This window comes from Falco peregrinus, chromosome 10 (assembly GCF_023634155.1).
Source record: "Falco peregrinus isolate bFalPer1 chromosome 10, bFalPer1.pri, whole genome shotgun sequence".
Taxonomy (NCBI): Eukaryota; Metazoa; Chordata; class Aves; order Falconiformes; family Falconidae; genus Falco; species Falco peregrinus.
The window spans coordinates 2,107,143-2,125,016 of NC_073730.1; the positions used below are offsets into that span (position 1 = coordinate 2,107,143).

At 38.6% G+C, this 17,874-nt stretch overlaps 1 protein-coding gene across 2 annotated transcripts in view; it reads left to right on the plus strand.

Annotated features, from left to right (window-relative positions):
• BRINP3 (BMP/retinoic acid inducible neural specific 3) overlaps positions 1 to 17,874 on the plus strand; it is a 213,860-nt gene that overhangs the window by 32,873 nt on the left and 163,113 nt on the right. The gene's annotated exons all lie outside the window — the stretch shown is intronic.

A 17,874-nucleotide genomic window follows, 5' to 3' on the forward strand; every position in this document is an offset into this window, starting at 1 on the left:
CTCCAGGGACACCCTATTGTGGCCTTTCAATATATAAAGAGGGCTTATAATAAAGATGGTGAGAGAATTTTTAGTTGGGCCTGTTCTGATAGGACCAGGGGTAATAATTTTAAACTAAAAAAGGTAGATTTAGATTAGATATAAGGAGTAATTTTTTTATGTTGAGGGTGGTGAGGCACTGGTTTCCCAGAGAAGTTGTGGATGTCCCATACCTGGAAATGTTCAAGGCCAGGCTTGATGGGTCCTTGAGCAACTGCTTTACTGGACGATGTTCTTGCCCATGGCAGGTGGGTTGGAACCCTTCCAATCTAAACTATTCCACGATTCTATGATTCTAAGAATGAATGTGAGAAGCTTTCACCATTCAGGCAATCAGACAAAGATGAGCAGTTTCCCTCTTCAGCTTAACACTGTTAATCAATATAGTTCCTATCACTTTATAATTGCATGAGATATGTCACTGAATGTCTCACCTGTTGGGTCTTAGAAAAATGTTCAGTGGAAGGTGTTGCGCAGCATATGAGTCGGAATCAAGTATAGTTGCTATTTCTTCTGCCTTGCTGAAAAAAACCAATCGTTAAATTATTCTCCTGTCACAAGTCTAGGTAATACCTTTTAATCAATGCTGAAATGCAACAATGGAGCAAAACTAAAGACTTCACATTACAGATGCCCTGAGCAAAGCTCCTCTAGTTACTTGCCCTTTGGCTTTTATTAGATGCTGAAATTCAGGAACCACACTATCTCTGTAACAATGATATGCAAAAATGACATGGAGTTACCTGTGAATTAGTCTTCTGTGGTAGTAAACTACTATCTCAGATGAATTAATCAATTTTCGGTTAAAGCAAAGGGTCTGAACTGTCTGACTACAGAAATTTCTGGGTTTAGCCTAGCATGAAATGGTGTGTTGGTCTTCATTCTAAATAGAGACAGGCATACACAGAGGAAAGTATATAAAAAGTATAAATGTGTCTGCTGTAGACTTGATGCTGAGACTAATCCAGCAAAAGGATTAGGATTTTGGATTTAACTCATTTCTGACACAAAGAAATATATCTTTATCACTGATAACAAATGGTGGAATTCAGAACATTAGTATGGAGATTTAATTCTCTTGCTGTGAAATGAGGAATGGTCACACTCCTCACAGGCAGAAGAAGAAGGTGGCCTTCACAACTAATGTGCTCAAGGACTACATATTTACTTTTTATGAGATCTTCATCTACTAATGAATGCAGTACATAAATGTGATAGCTACCCCACTAGTTACTAAGCCATCAATAATTTTCCATCAAAATACTTTCTTAATGGCAAACCAATGGCAAATTGAATTAAGATTTCATATTTTTAAGAATTCTTTAAAAACTTGAAAGTGAGCAGGAATTTATTTCTGCATCCAAGATATTGGAGACTGTCAAGAATTTGCTTCTCACTCCCAACCACCACTCCAAACGGCTCAGACATCTGATTTTCTTAGATAATTTTTTTCTCCCTAGGAACAATTCCGTACAATACCAGTAACTAGGAGTCCCAATGCTACTCCCAAATTAAACCTGAATATAGAGAAAAAAACTGCACAGTGTTTTTTAATTTTGGTTGCTGTTCTTATCCTGTTGTCTACGGACTATCCATAGTGGGCTGGAAACCAAAATACTCTGTATAGGAAACTGAAACATTGGAAGGTGGTTTGTGTATCAGGGGGGAAGTTTCATCCCAGTTGTGTTGGTCCAAATGTACTGTGATGTGATGATGATACTGTGTGGAGCAGGTACAAATGCTGTGCAATGCAGCACACTCTAATACCTACCACTAAGCAGTTAAATTCTTCTGGTTTGCTGCATTTCTCTAGGGCCTTTCCAGGCTGTTTGAACACCTCTTTCATACCAAATAATATTCTAAACCATCAGTTTCACTGAAGTCAATGATATAACTAAAGTTTTGCTCAAAAGAAATAGAAGTTTGAGAATATGTGTATGTACGTGCAGATTTTAGAACCCATTTTGAGGCAGATAAGATGTTAGAAACACACACTTTGTTTCCTCTGAAGCAGTTTGTAGTAATTTCTATTTTCAAACATTTTTTTAAATGCTGATAAGCTTAAGTTGGCAATTTCAAGAAAGAACATAACTGTCTAGTACAAACATTTCCTATTTCCTGGCCTTCCCTAATGCGCCCATGTCGTTTCTGCTGTGTAAATCTTGTCAGGTTGGTGGTATTTGTGAAAGAATTAACTTTACTCTGTATCTGTCTCCACTCTATTGCCAGGGGTATTTGATGGTACAGGATGGGGTTTTTATTCAAATTCTGGCAAAGCAGAGAGTAGCACGCTCCTTGCTACTCAGTAGTACCCTGAAATGGAAATGGAGTTCACCTTTATAATTTTCGTGCTATGCTTGTTTTTTTTCTTTTTCTTCACCCCACTCCCTGAGCTGTAGACATCCCATAGCTGCAGCATGCAATGGACTGCAGAAGCAGGTTCCCTCCACCAGCTGTAACTGGCATTGCCTTCTGGTTAAAGACTTGAAGTCTTGACACCACGCTAACTATAGCTGCAGCCCTTTCAGTTGGTGAGGGGGCTTTTATTGATGCGTTGATGGGTTCATTGGGAAAAATGATTGAATATTGCATGATATTAACTGTCCTGCTCTGATTTTACAAAACTGGAAAAGTTAGCCAGATGTGTCAGGTATATAGCAGCTAAAATTGTAAGCATAAATTCTAATTTACCAGTTATGTATTTAACTGACTTTGTAGGCTAGGTGCTACTCAAGTACAAAGTTTTCTTGTATCTCACTTTTAAAGCTGAAGGTGTTATACATATTCACATCTTCTGCTCTGCATTGATTTCATGACAAAATACTAATAAAGGTAGGGAACAAAGCTGACTGAGTTTCATATTAATCAGTAATAAATAGTGGCCCATGTAAATTCTTCTAAATACTAAGCCACATCTTGCTGTCAATATAGACGCAATTCACTGATCAGCAGCAATAAAGGCTCTTTAATTGCATACTTTTGTTACACATATTTCTAAGTAAGCATCTCCAAAGTATAAAAAGCATAATTAAAATCTATAATTCAAGTAGCTGTGTCCATTGATAGAAATATAGCCACATTTTAAATGAGCTTTAACAGTTTAACGGCTCTGTGCTTCAAAGCAAAGTAGATTAATACAAATAGCCTGCAGGGAAAGATAAAGGTTCAGATCTCAGCAATCTGGAAAACTTTGCATTTCTATGGAATCCAATTTCAGGCTACACAAATAAAGTTAAGAGGATGAGTAAACTTGCTTCATAGAATATTTTGTTATCCTGTCTATTGTTGCTTGTTGAATTAAACTTGATCATATTGCTGAAGTTCCAGTTTTGCTTCACTTCTCATGATACAGATATGTTCTGTCTTTGATGCTCTCTAAATATCATAAAAGCTAATGCCATAACAATTAAATAGGCTAAGTACTATTTTTTTTTTCTCACCAGTCAATTGCTCTTGAAGTTTTCTGTATAGCTTAGCATTAGCACGCAGAACCAGATTCTCAAAAGTGTTATATTTTCAAAAGACTTTAGTCCTTGGTGTGACATTTGTTTATGAAAGGAACCTAAGGGTTAGAGCTGTACTGATGAAGATGGTTCACCAGTTTTCAAATTAATAACTAGGATGGTTCTGCTGTCATTAGTGGTCTAACACGTTAAATTCACGTAAACAGTTGATATGTTTAACAAGATTATGCCTAGCAGTTTGGGTTAGTAGGTTCAGATCCTGATTGCAAAATGTCTGGGATAAAGAATGATTGAGGAACAAAATAAATGCTTATGTGAGGCTACAAAAATAGAAGAAAAAAGTTCAGTCTGTCAGAAGGAAACCCTGGTGGTTTTGTGACGTAGAGTTTTATACACAGGTATAAATTACTTACAGGGGGTGACCTAGTACTATGCATTTGAAGTTTAAGGAGTATGAAGAGCGCAGAACACCAGCATTTATAGAGAATAATGAAATTAAAAGGTCTGTAAACAGAATTGGGGAAAAATTTAAAGGTGAAAAGCTCAGACAAGAAATCTATCATTGAACTTAAAATTATTTTTAGTGTATATTTTTGCATAATATGATGTACATAATACTGGTGCATCGTCATTTTATTTAGCTTACTCAAGGCAGGAGAGTAATGTGGCAGTGAATGGCATTATATCACTCAGCTAAATCCCAACATTTTTCTTTCATAGATTGCTAACATGCTACCTTCTGTGTTGCTATTAACCACCTTTTGTTATGGAATTAGGAGGTGACATTTCCGTCCACCTTTCCTAAGTCTCTGAACCATTGGCATTGGCTTCTGACAATGGCGCTACCACTGACCTACTTGGTTCACTTGCAAAGACGTGTCTTGACCCGGTGGTAGAGGTAGAGCAAAGTAGGATGATTTCTATTTGTTCTGGTTCCTAATGGCATAGCCCACATTTGAACAGCTAGAATTAAAATTAATTGCTCTAGAAAGATGCAAACTCATAGTTTATGATGGTCTACCTGAGTAATTAGGCAAAAATGTTTGTTTTCTCCTGTCATTTTTTTCAAAAAAAAAACCAGTCTTGGCACAGTAAAGTATCTATACATGCCAGCTGATACCACTGCATTTACCAAGGTTTTATATGGCTGTGTGGGTGGTATGTTAATTGATTATTTACTTATTCTATTAGCTTTTCATGAAGAAGTTAATGTTAATGCAAATCCATGAGTGAGCAGATCTCTGTCAGTAGAACACAGAGCAATCTGTTTAAAACTTTTCTCCAGGCTAAGGGAAAAAAAATATTGAATGCTTGTGAACAGTTCAGTCAACTTATCTGTTCTGATTATTATGGTTTGCCCTTATTTTACTTTTAATAAAATAGTAGACCAGAACATCTAACAAGTTGTGTGATGGCATGTTTGGTTGCTTGCTTGCTTTTCTTTAGGGACTGGTTTATTTCTCAAATGTTCTGAACAGGTTAAATATTTTTGAGAGGAGAGAAACATTTTGGCTGAAATATCACTGTAAGTTACTCACCAAATCTGTGCGTTCTTTATTTTCCTGTTAAATATATTGGGGGCAGTGGTCTTGTAATGCGCCCTGTATCAAGGAGATGGGGAGCATCCTGCATTAATAGTGCAGGAGCATAAAGGCAGAACACAGTCATGCACGTAATGCTCCGCTCTAGAAGAAATTGCTACATGGGAAAGAGGGATCAAACCCCCCCGAGAATGACAGCTAAAAGGCAGTGTAACGGTGTAACATTTTTTCTTAATATGTTTGTGAATATGCATTCAGATGGGGATTGTTTAAGGTTTTTTTTTTTTTTTTTTTTGGCAAATGGTGTCTAGAGCTGGATTCAGATGAGTTAGTAATAGATGGGACTGTGGATGGTAATATCTCTCTTCCCTGTAGCCTGTTTGGAACCTCATAGTAAAATTTCTCCATTTTTCTTCTGCTGAAACCACTGATTCAGTGTAATTGTCATTAAAAAGCAGATCTCCACTCCTATACTGAGTGAAAGTGAATTGGGCTATTCCTTGCGCAGGCACTCATTTGTAAATTAGATTTGGGCGGAGTGCATAGCATAGCTAAATAACTGTATACATTAATGGCAGATTTGTAGATTGCCTGACACTGGAACATAAGCAGATACAAGGGAACTTGTACTCCTCTACACAAGATGTGTTTCAGGTCCAGTGTTGCTCATAAAAAATGTACTCTGCCAGGCTGCAGCACCTCATTAACTGAGACAAATCAATAGAGAGCCCTTAGCTGGCAGGGAGTGAGTGACACTGGCCCTGTGCTGTTTGTACACCCCAACCCCTCTCACTCCGCACTAGCAGGGACCCTGGACTGGTGTAGATCAGGAAAACACCTTGTGACAAGAGGTAGGTGGGTGCAGACAACCTCAGTCCTGCAGCAAGGCAGGAACTCAGGCACCAATGAACAAGTCTGCTCGTCAAATCTTAAAAGATCTATCTTGAGCTTTCTTAAACTGAATTTTGCAGATCAGATCCTTTTAGGAAGAGCAGAACTGAGGCCTGCCTGACTTACGCTAAAAAAGCCCAACAAACCACCCCATAAATATTTGAGGAAAACCAGTAGCTTTATTGCTTGATTGGTGTGAGGTTGCTGCTGTGCTGAGGAGTAACTGGATCAAATAGAAATATTGGTCAATTCAATCAAGCTTTAGAAGTTTATTTTTTCAAGACGGTGTTATTTCATTGTTCATTGACAGCCTTTTGCGATTTTCCCTACAAGAAGCATACTGACAGTTTCCCAATCGCAATGCTTCACAATGTACTTGTTCTGAAATTTGTTTACCACTTTGAGTGTGTACGTGTGTGTTTACCTGCATAATGCAATTTTTCATTATCTTGCTTTTGCTGGATGCTTTATGTGGGCTTTGAGAACATCCTGCCTTCATATGAACTGTAGAGATTTGTTATGTAAATGTAAAAAAGCTCTAGACTTCTCTGAAATTTGCTGATATTTGTGAAATACCCTTTGTAGTAAGCACGTATGTGTATGCACACATGAATACAAGATGTGAACAGATGTATATAAAGAGGTGCAATTTTGCAGGACACTTTACATGAAGTTTAATAGCTTCATGCAATCATTATGATAACATCAACAGTATTGTTAAACAAAGCCAGCAGAAATTTGAGCTTACTTTGGGAAAATACTGCTCTGAAAGTATTTCAGAAAATAGTGTTCATTCACCTTTTTTATCTGTTTGTTTTAAAAGAGATTTGTAGAAGAAAATACGTGATGTCCTATCAGTAGCATAGGGCTGGAGTTCTGATGTCTCCCTTATCTAAAGAGCAAACTGTCAAACTGAAGAATTTTCCCATGGTGGGCTGTTCTCAGCCTCTGAAATTTTTACAAGGAATAGTCAGTCATTAGCCAGACCAAGGAACTCTTCAACATTAATTCATAAATACTCTCAGCTACTCTAAAGCATTTCCTCCAAAACCTGAAGACACATAGTCTGTACCAATGTCACAGCTTTGTTGAGCAGCTTTAGGTACTGTCAGGACTGACATTTGCTTTGGATATCTGAAAAACATCACCAGCTCCCTGAGTGCCATCTCTCCCTTCACGGAACAGACTCGTGCTAGAAATAATCTAATTCAGAATGTCAAATATTCAATGCTGATAATTCCAACAGTTAAAGATCTTTCCTCCAGAGTCTTTCTGCCACTTATAAGTAAAGCTATACTTACAAAATGTAGAAATAAAGGTATTAACATTTCACTCTTGTTCATTAGGTTATTTTCAATAAGAAGTTGAGACTGATAATATGCAGGGAGAAATAATTATGGAGAATCCCAAATAAACCAAGTTTATTAATTCATTTCTGCTAAAATAGTCAAGATGGTGTACACCAAACACTGCACTATGCAATATTTTTAGTTCTACCTGAAAGGAAAAGGAATAGCTATTATATAATCCCAAATTTAGAAGTGATGCTGCTGTAACCTGTTATCCTCCCCAGATTCCCTAGATATAGATTTTTCTCTGTAACCATCTGGATAGAGCTTCCTAGAGTTTTTATAAAACACACTTTCACCTAACAGTTGAATTTAAATATAGAATCTCTGTTGCAGACTTTTGGGATGTGTCATTTCACTGTAACAGTTAGCATATGGTACTTGGCGCTGGGAGAAAGAAAATGGAAGTTAAAGCCAAGTTGTCAGGAAGCTACTGGCATGTCTGTCAGATAAACTGCAGAATTTCTTCAGTGGTCTGGGGCTCTTTTCTCACCTGCTAGGTACTCTGGTATTTATATCTGTATTTAACAGTTTTGCAGTGGTCACAGTGTATCCTTGGAGGGGAAAGAAATTATTCAAAAATTCTGATGTGTTGGCATGTGTCATTAAAAAGCTGTTGAGACTATTACTCCGACTGGGGAGTGTCTAACTGCAAACTTTGGATGAAAATAGAGTACAGCATTGATTGGAGGGACCCCTTTGAGCATGGCTCATAGATTTTCTTGCCCATCTGGCCTTTCCTGATCACGTACGCTACAGATCTGACAGAATTCTTAGCACCAACAGGTGAAAGGCCAGGTTAGACCCTAGACAGCCTTTGGTTTTCCATCTTCTCTGCTAGAACAACCTTCTTTCCTGTCTGCTTTTTCTCACCTTAGTTTCCTTACAAAAACTGTCTTTTAGCAGAGAAAGCTAATCCGACGTTCTTTTTAGACTGGAAGCTGCTTTTGTAAGGATCTTGCCTAGCGTTACTATATCATTACATTACTCGGCATCTGTTTTGTTAAGTGGAAGAAAAAACCCATGTGCAGATGCAGCCACTCACCTTCCTGTCATGCATGATAAAGTTCACTCTTGCAGCCTTAAACCTGCTTTGAGCAGGGAAAGGTGGACTGATAGATGAGATTTAAACATCTCCTACAGCGTGCCTCTTGGGGCCTGACTGCCCAAAACACGCTGCTTCCTAACACCACAACTTGTTCTATCCACAGCTATGTAGTATTCACCTGTGCTTTTAATTTCAGTGTCTTTACCTCTCCTGAAAGTTAGACTTGTGCTTGTAGAATGTGTCAGACAAACAGCCAGTAGAAGTGCTGGGGTTTTTTTGAATTTTTTTGTATATTCACAGATACTGTTATAGCTCTGGTAATGGCAATGGAATTTTTGCTGGTCTCATGCCACATCAAAAAGCAGCAGTTCTGGTTAAGCAGTAACTGCAAAGATTATATACTGCAGTTTTTAAGCACTTTTATTGATGATTTAGGTTGTGCAGCTAAATAAAAGTTCACCATCTGAAACACAGAAGTTCAGTATCATTTAACGTTCACAAGATTTAATTTTGAAAGCACTTAAAAATTATCTCAAAATTATTTTTGGAATTCAAATCTTATTTAGGCACTCATTTAAATCAGTGGGTTGTCAAGAACTAAATACTTCTACATGATCTAAACATAAATCTCGCCTAAATATTTTTTGCCGTAGCTATTCATGGCACTTTCTGGAATTATCTATTTAATTATAAAAACATCAAAATGTGTGAAACTAATATGGTGTAATGACTTGCAAAAGTGAACATGTATATAAAAGATGTTTTGTGATTCTGTAGAGATTTAGATTGTGGGGAGTAGTCACAATTCTGATCAAAAAGTAATTAAAATCCTAATTTCGGCTACCCTCCAGAGAGAACAATCATCCACCTGTTTGTTCTAGTTCAGATTTTTAATTTTGTAAAACTCGTACAGTTTATTTAAGAATAAAAAATCACACCAACCAAATAACCTCTATGTATACAAGTCAGTATTAGTACTACTCATTTAAAAAACCTGGAAAACTTCCCAAACAAAACCTGAAAAAAAACCAAACAGATGAAGGAGTGTGTGTGTGTGTGTGTGTATATATATATATATATAGACAAAAGCAAAGTTCTTGCAGATTGCAAATAAAATCTTGTTGGTTTTAGGGTTTTCTGTCTCTTCAAGAATGCAAAGTACAGAAGCCACACACTGAAATGGACACCATTACAGATGAATGATTCATTGCACCGGTTTTCCAACCATTTACTTTTCAATAAAGGCACAAATTAACAATGTTTGTACCCAGAATTCAGTTTGGGAAATGATTCTTAATTAGTGCAGCCCCTTAAGGTCATAGAAAGGCTTCTTCAACTTGGGTAAATAATATTGCCAAAACATTCTCCTTTTTTTTTTTTTTTTTTTTGGTGTGTGCATCTTCTTAGGGCAGTAGCCTTGCACGCACTGTTGTTATCCTGTGCAATAGCTGCTATAATATACATTTTTACTGTATTACAACACTACACTTTAAATGTGTCTGCAGTCAAATGAACTTTTAAAAAACGTGTGGCATTCCCTAAAATGAGATTCCATGCTATCACTTTGGCTAACACATGCAATCAGAGGCTTGGCAGAAACATACATATTTCTGATTATTTTATCTCCTGCTGAAACCCAAGTAGTATGGTGAATAACCTGGAAAAGGAATATTTTAGTCTCTGTGTTAGGGAGGGTTTTTGTTTTCCCTTTAGAAGAAAACAAGCATGTAGAGATATTGCAAAGGTTCTGAATTTTGGCTAAGAAATACTTCTGGCCAGATCATCTTTGTTTACATTCCCATCCTTTAACAAAGGGTACAAAATATTACTTGTCTATGTGGCTTCCATTATGTGATAATTACTGCTATTGAGAACAGAGCCTCTTATTACGTGTTACTTTTCCATAGCATGCTACTAAGCTTCCCCAATTTATTTGTCCTCAGTCCTTATATCTATAGTATATATCATAGAATCATAGAACGGTTTGGGTTGGAAGGGACCTTTAAAGGGACCACGGGCAGGGACACCTTCGCTAGTCCAGGTTGCTCCAAGCCCCATCCAACCTGGCCTTGAACATTTCCAGGGATGGGGCATCCACAACTTCTCTGGGCAACTTGTTCCAGTGTCTCACCACTCTCACAGAAAAAAAAAAAATGATATCCTAATATCTAACCTAAATCTACCCTCTTTCAGTTTAAATCCATTATCCCTTGACCTATTGCTACAGGCCCTACTAAAACGTCTGCCCCCATCTTTCCTATAAGCCCCCTTTAAGTACTGGCAGGCTGCTATAAGGTGTCCCCAGAGCCTTCTCTTCTCCAGGCTGAACAACCCCAACTCTCTCAGCCTGTGTCCATAGGAGAGGTGCTCCAGCCCTCTGATCATCTTCTGATCAAAAGCATTTGTCCTTTGAAAATTTTTTAAATGCACAAAAAGTTGTCTAGCTTCATTGTTCATTTCTTGTAGAGAAAAGATATTCTGCTGTATTTTCCTTATGTATTGCTCGTACATGTATATCTGCTTTATGAGTTAAAAAAAATATAGTGGTATGTGCATGTATTCCAGGAGATTTAGCCCTGTGGGTTTAAAGACCTGTCTGACCTGAAAGACCTGTCTGGTCTTTCCTCATTAAGTTCTAGAAAAGTGCTGATTTATACATCTCATTAAGGGACTCAGAACTGACCGCTACCTAAGAAAATATGGATGATTAATCTTATCTGCTTTTGTTTGAAATAGACTCATAGAGTCATTCAGGTTGGAAAAGACCTTTGAGATCATCAAGGCCAACCATTAACCCAGGCCTGCCAAGTCCACCATTAAACCATGTCCCTAAGCACCACATCTACGTGTTTTTTAAATACCTCCAGAATGGTGATTCAACCACTTCCCTGGGCAAACTTTCCCAATGCTTGACGACCCTTTCAGTGAAGAAATTTTTCTAATATTCAGACTAAACCTCTGGCACAACTTGAGGCAGTTTCTTCTTGTCCTGTTGCTTGTTATCTGGGAGAAGAGACCAACCCCCACCTGCCTACAGCCTCCTGCCAGGGAGCTGTGGAGAGGCATAAATAAGGTCTCTCCCCTCAACCTCCACCTTGCCAGACAGAACAACCTTGGGTCCCTCAGCTGCTCCTCACAGACCTTGTGCTCCAGCCCCTTCCCCAGCCTCGTTGCCCTTCCCTGGACACGCTCCAGCCCCTCAGTGTCCCTCCTGCAGTGAGGGGCCCAGAACCAGCCACAGGATTCCAGGTGCGGCCTCACCAGTGCTGCGTACTGGGGGACTATCGCTTCCCCAGCCCTGCTGGCCACACTGTGTCTGGTACAAGCCAGGGTGCTGTCGGGCTGCTTGGCCACCTGGGCACACTGCTGGCTCCTGTTCAGCCAGTTGTCAGCCAGTGCCACCAGGTCTACCGAGGCAAAGAAGGCACCGGAGTATCTCAGCGTTTTCCTCATCCTCTGTGGCAGTTTCCCCCTGCATCCGATAAAGGATGCAGATCATCCTTGGCCCTCCTTTTGTTTCTAATGTATTTGTACAAACATTTTTTAATTATCTTTTATGGCAGTGGCCAGCCTGAGTTCTAGTTGGGCTTTTGCCTTTCTAATAAATGTAGATTAAGAGTCTAGGGTTTTGGTGCTTTTTGCAGCTTAGAAAACTTATGCCTAAATCCCTTTCTCTTTATAGATTCACTGTGTGACCATGCACAAATCCTTTAGTCTGCTTTTCCAACAGATAAAACCAATTTCCTGCCTCACAGGAATCTGTCAGAATGAATACATGTAAATGTGTCCAGGTGCTACAGCAAGGGTAGGGGGCACGGAGATTAACTGAATACCACTTTTGCTGAATTGGTACTTGCTTGACCTTTCCCATTTAAACCACAATGTGTCTAAGTTGAGCTCTCTGGGTTACAATACATAATTGTAACTATAAATATGCAAATAAATATCAGAAGATTTTTTAATGTCCATAATATTTTCTCCAATATTGAGCACATGATCATTAAGCTAACAAGGGGCACGCCTTCTTATTTAATCCTTCTACAGATGTAAGGGTATTGTTTCCTGTAAATGTTTGTGTTTCTCCTCAGCTGAGTCCTCTAGAAATGAAAAACATAGCAGAAGACATTATTAGCGATTATAAATTAAGCTTATGATTAACAAGTTTCAATTCTGTTAGAACGGAGGGAGGAATTTAACTTTTGCATTCTCAAGACCATGTTCGTGGTTTAGTTATTGGTATTACAACATCATTCTGATTTTCAGCATACAATACACACTGCAACATACCAACAGTAGGTTTGATTTCTGTTTCAAGGTGTTGCTTGCTCTCTGTGGAAGGAAAAGCAAAGTGATGGATGGAAGTTTTCATGACAAATTTTCCAATTCTTTCACCCATGATGAAGTATGATCTGGCTGCCATGTGATGGCTTTGTGAAGGAGTGATGGTGAGACATGAGCTGCAAACGACCTGTAGTTCAAGCACAGTTCCACATAGATCTTTTGATAAATTTCTTGCAGCTGAAGATGATAAAGTACAGGGTCACAGAGAACATACAAACATCAGGAAAGTCTGATTAGAGCTTTCCCTGGACTAACAGGGGGAAGAAGGAAGGTTTATCTCAGAAGTTGAAAGCTGAAAGGAACGAAGGATTACTGTGGATTATCCAATAAGCATTAGTTTCCGATGTAACCTGGTCACATAATGCATTTAAGAATTTGTAGGCATTTATAGGACTTTGTCACTGTCTTCTGTAGCTGTTAGCACTGCAAGTAAGAATTAGATCCAGACCGTTTAATCCATGATTGGTTGTACTTGAGAAAGACTGCTGCTCAGCCACAGTTCCTGGAGTAATATCATTCACTTATTCAGGAAAGAGGAATGTCTCTCTCTAATAGACAAATTACAAGGCACAATTCACTGCCCTACACTGTAGTAGGTCAGATCAGATGAACTCAACAGTCCCTTTTAGCCTTAAAACATATGAGTATATGAATCTCTGAAATAAGGGTGCATCTTGCCCATAGCTCATCACCATGTCACTAGAAATGAGGGGATAGTCCACACAATGAGAGCATCTGCTGTGCTTTCCATATCTTTTTATCCAGTACGTTGCACTTACATTTCCTCCAGTATTTATACCACATTCATCACTAGAAGTACTTGAGCACCATGTAGGGATTATCTGATGCTCGCTTTTTTCCTCCAAATCACTGGAGACAGTTTGAGACAACCGGGAGCTACCATCACATGATTTTATTTCGGTGTGTTTAAAATAGGAATCAACAAATATGTATAAAACACCATAGCCAAGACAAATTTTAACAGTTCACATCGATTGCTTTCACTGTGTTCACCTTTTGAATATCTGTTTGCTATACCCAGCCAAAGTGATGACAACAATAATAAAGTCATTCTAGAATTCAGGTACTTTACTTTGCAAATTCTGGAGTTGTAAGCTGAACTTTGTTGCATTTTCAGAGGTTAAAAAGTCTTCTCGTATATCGGAGAAGAACAAGTGCAAAACAGTATTGATTTCATTCATTATTCACTGGACAGAGGAGAAACAGGCACAGCTTTGGGGTATTACCAAAGTTTCTCTCATTGGTTTACCTGGACAACAAGGATCAAGATTTTGCAGCACAGGGACTTAATGACTTTGGAGACAGGCAGCAAAAGGGAAAAAATTCCTTTGTTTATCTGTTTCCTGCATTTCCTTGCAGAGAAAAGGTGCTTCTTAAAAAAAAAAAAAAAAATAATAATACAAACACAGTTGTAAGCATGAAGAGTTACTGTGCCTCTGACTTAGAATGTGCATGAAGCGTAAGATAATGAAGTAGTCCCTTAGGAAGGTGGAAAGGACTGGCAAGTGAGTTTGGTAACTGCCATCACAATTTGACTGTTTCTGCAGCAAACCTAGTAGATGCGCAGAAATGGAACTGGGGAAGAAAATATTCTCCTGTGGTAAAAAAAAGGTTTCAAATCTGAACAGTTTAAATACAAAAAAGTATTTGTGAACCAACAATCCAAAAAGGAATTACTCAGTTCAGCTGAAGATCTTTATTACATTTTTAAAATGTTGAATTTTGACTTTTCCACCTCATTATTCACCTCATTTTCCAGATGGCTTAGAACTATGCTGAACAAGAGAGATCCTTGTGGGACACAGTGACAATCTTCTCCCTTGTGCGCAGCCCATCATTTTTTTTCTGGTTTTGTTTCCTGTCTTTTAGCAAGTTATTAATCCACTAGAGTATCTTCTGTTATGTCCCATCGCACCATGGCTTCTTTATGAGATTTTGGCTAGGAAACTTCTTTAATGTCTTTGGAAAGCTGAATGTTCCAAGATTAAAGTGAAGCTGTTTTTGTTTGGATGAGGGAAAGAACACTCTTCCTCTGGTAATCCCCTCCAGAAGAGCTGTAATGGGACCATGCACAGCTAGTGTCATTACTACTGCAAAATCATCAAAGCCTGCCCATTTTTCTTTCCATACTGCAGTGGTATCCTGGGACGAATCCTGCCACAGGCATAACAAATATTTGTGCTTCACCAGAGACGTTCTACCTTGTATCCACATAATACTCTCTGGTGCTGTCGATCAGACGCTGTTCCTATTTTCTCAGCACCTTGCATCATGGCTCACATCCTAAGCAGTAATAAACCATTGTCAACCAAACTAGCACAATTCTGATTCCCGGGTTTAGATCCTGAGCCAAACTGGGGAGTTGGTGCTAGGTGAACACGTGTCTTTGCAACCCCCTGTGATCACATCAGTCTCATGTAATTTGTAGCTGTATAAGATTTAAGTTGTAAATAAAGAGTGTAAATTGAATTTCTAGTTTTACTCAGTAGGCAAACCAGATTGCCTGTAGGCTTAGTAGCAGATGTATAGTAAGACAGATCTCGGTACCTTTCCAGTCTTATTTATGGTGCAGAGAAATCCGCTTGACCCTTGCAATACCATGAGACAAAAGTGGAACCAACAGTTAATAGAGAAATCAAAAAAACTTACACAGAAGGTATATCTTTCTTCTCTAGGAAATTTTCTGCAAATAGTGTTGTTTAATATGAGGAGACTGCGCTGAACAACTACAGGAAGGCATTGTTTAAAAACTGGTTTATTTTCATGTGCCCTGTGATTCTGGTTAAAAGTTAGTACATGGGTTTTACACAACGTTGTGAAAAAAATTGCATTGTGACAGTTTATACAGATTGTTTATAAAGACTGAATTATCGCCATATTTCTATGCCATAGATTTTGAAACCCTCTTTTAAAAATGAGTCGACTAAACCTCAATTTTGATGCCAAATTTATCTTTGGGCAATCATGTTTTTTCTCTAGAGCAAAACACTTGTTTGTGTTGTTATCGAAATGTCAGTTCGTTACTATTTTGCATGCTGTCATCAGCCAGATTATTATTCATATGGTACACAGTGATCTCACCGAATATAAACATATTTCATGTCCTGGATTTAGAAATGAAAGCTGTAGTTTTGCACAAGCTGTGCAAAAACTCCTGGCTTTGCTGTCTTCATGCCTTTTGCTGTCTCCAAGGCGATACCTGTAGCATCGAGTTACTTATGTGTGTAAGATTTCATAGAGTCAGGAGAGAAGACAAGGGAAAGGTAAAGAAAATATGACCTAGCAATTTCTTGGGAAGTTGATACTTCATCTGAAAAACAGCAGTGTTGCTCCAAATTGAAGAATATAATGTCTCCACCAGGGAGTGGCCCTGTGATATTCTCTATTTTCTGTTTGCCAAAACCGATGAATCCATTCTGCACAATCACAGGTCTCCGCAGTTCTGAGGCAAAGAATCGAAGGCAAAAACCAGAAGGAAGACAGGGACAGTACTGGCTGGTTTGCTGGAAAATGGAAAGTGCTGCCTGTACTTGCCATGCACCTGAAGGTGCGGCTCCACTGGTCAGGCAGCCGTTCTGCCCCTCTTGCTTCAGCGGGGATGTTGCTCAATTTACCAGGCTGCTTTGCACGTTTGTACAGTGGAAGTGTAAGTCCTTCAAGGAAACAAAGAAGGCAGGATATTTAAAACGTGCAAAGGATAACATACAACTAAATTTGTGGAATATGCTGTCACATGATAGCAGGAGAAATATATTATCTAGATTGCATAGAAGGTGTGGATAATTCCATGAACAGCATCGACAGCTGTAGATTTTCTAACATAAGACTGACAAGGCTGCTGGTGTTCATATTTTGGTTTTTAAACCGGTAACCAACCGGGCAATGAAGAAATTTGCTTCCATGGTGAAGTATAGCACAATTAAGGTTTATCGGTTGAGTGCTAAATGCCTTCAGCTTCTAGTGAGGCTGGATACCTCGCCGGCTTGCATTCCCTGCCAGATGCTTTGTGGTTGTTAATCCACCCATCTGTGAACCATCCATTCTGCCACAGCTGGAGGTGAGATACGGAAAAGACTGGAAGGATAGCCTGTTAAGCTGGGTCCTTTCTGTATCCTTGCATTGGAATATGAGGCAGGAGACAAAGAGAGTATAAGGAGGAACGTGTAAATGAAGTGGGAGGAGATTACAAATTCATCATAGAAGCAGCCTCAAAATCATACATAACTAAGTTATGAGCCCAGTTCTCCAACGGAAACTTCTAGACAGGGATAGATATTTAAGGGATTTCTAACACCTGCAATTTATTTCTATTATTTTTCTGCCCTAATATTAATGTGGTAAATTTACTGTCCATTTATTTATTTAGCTCATTTAGAATTCTTGAAAGTGACAGACTCTACTTACAAACTCCCTCTTTTATTAAAAAGAAGAAAACAAAGGCTCAGGCACACGTGTAGTCTTCTGCTGGGTCCTGTTGCTCTGCTTCAGTGGCACTGATGACAGCAGTGCACTGGGGGACAAGGGGAGAGACTATGAGGGAAGAATAGAAAGTCATACTCAATTCAGAAACAGCTTTCTGTCCCTGCAAGAATCCCAGCCAGAGATAATTCAGATCTCTTACTGAAAAACTGGAATTCAAGAGTCAAAACAGAAATAATTTTATTTCTTAGCCAGCTAGTGTTGGGTTTAAATTTGGGGTCTGTGTGAGGTGAGGCTCACTTTACAGTTTTCACTCTGCCAGGAAAAAAACAAATCAAGTGACTGTCAGCTACTAATTTTCAGGAGAATATTTCACAGATAAAATATTTTGATTTTGAATCATCATCAGCTGCCAACCTTTTAAGAGTATTGAATTTCATTCAGACTGCCTTATGACTGAGCCACAGGTATGTTAAAAGAGCCACTCGACCTTGGGAAAATTAATATATGAGTAAAGCATATGACTTCCACTGTTTGGTAACTTTTTTATGCTTTCTGCAGAAACCAGCTTTTAATTTTTTTTCCATGCAGTAATCTCTACCCTTTCACCCTCCCTTTTCCTCTGATGCTTTAGAATTTGGTATGTGTCCTCCTTTAGATTAGTTTATTATTTTATTTCGGTGGTAAGAGGAAAATATGCAGATTTAAATGAGAAGAAAAGCTGTTTACAGGCTTTAGACTTCCTTTGGTTTCCAAGCTAT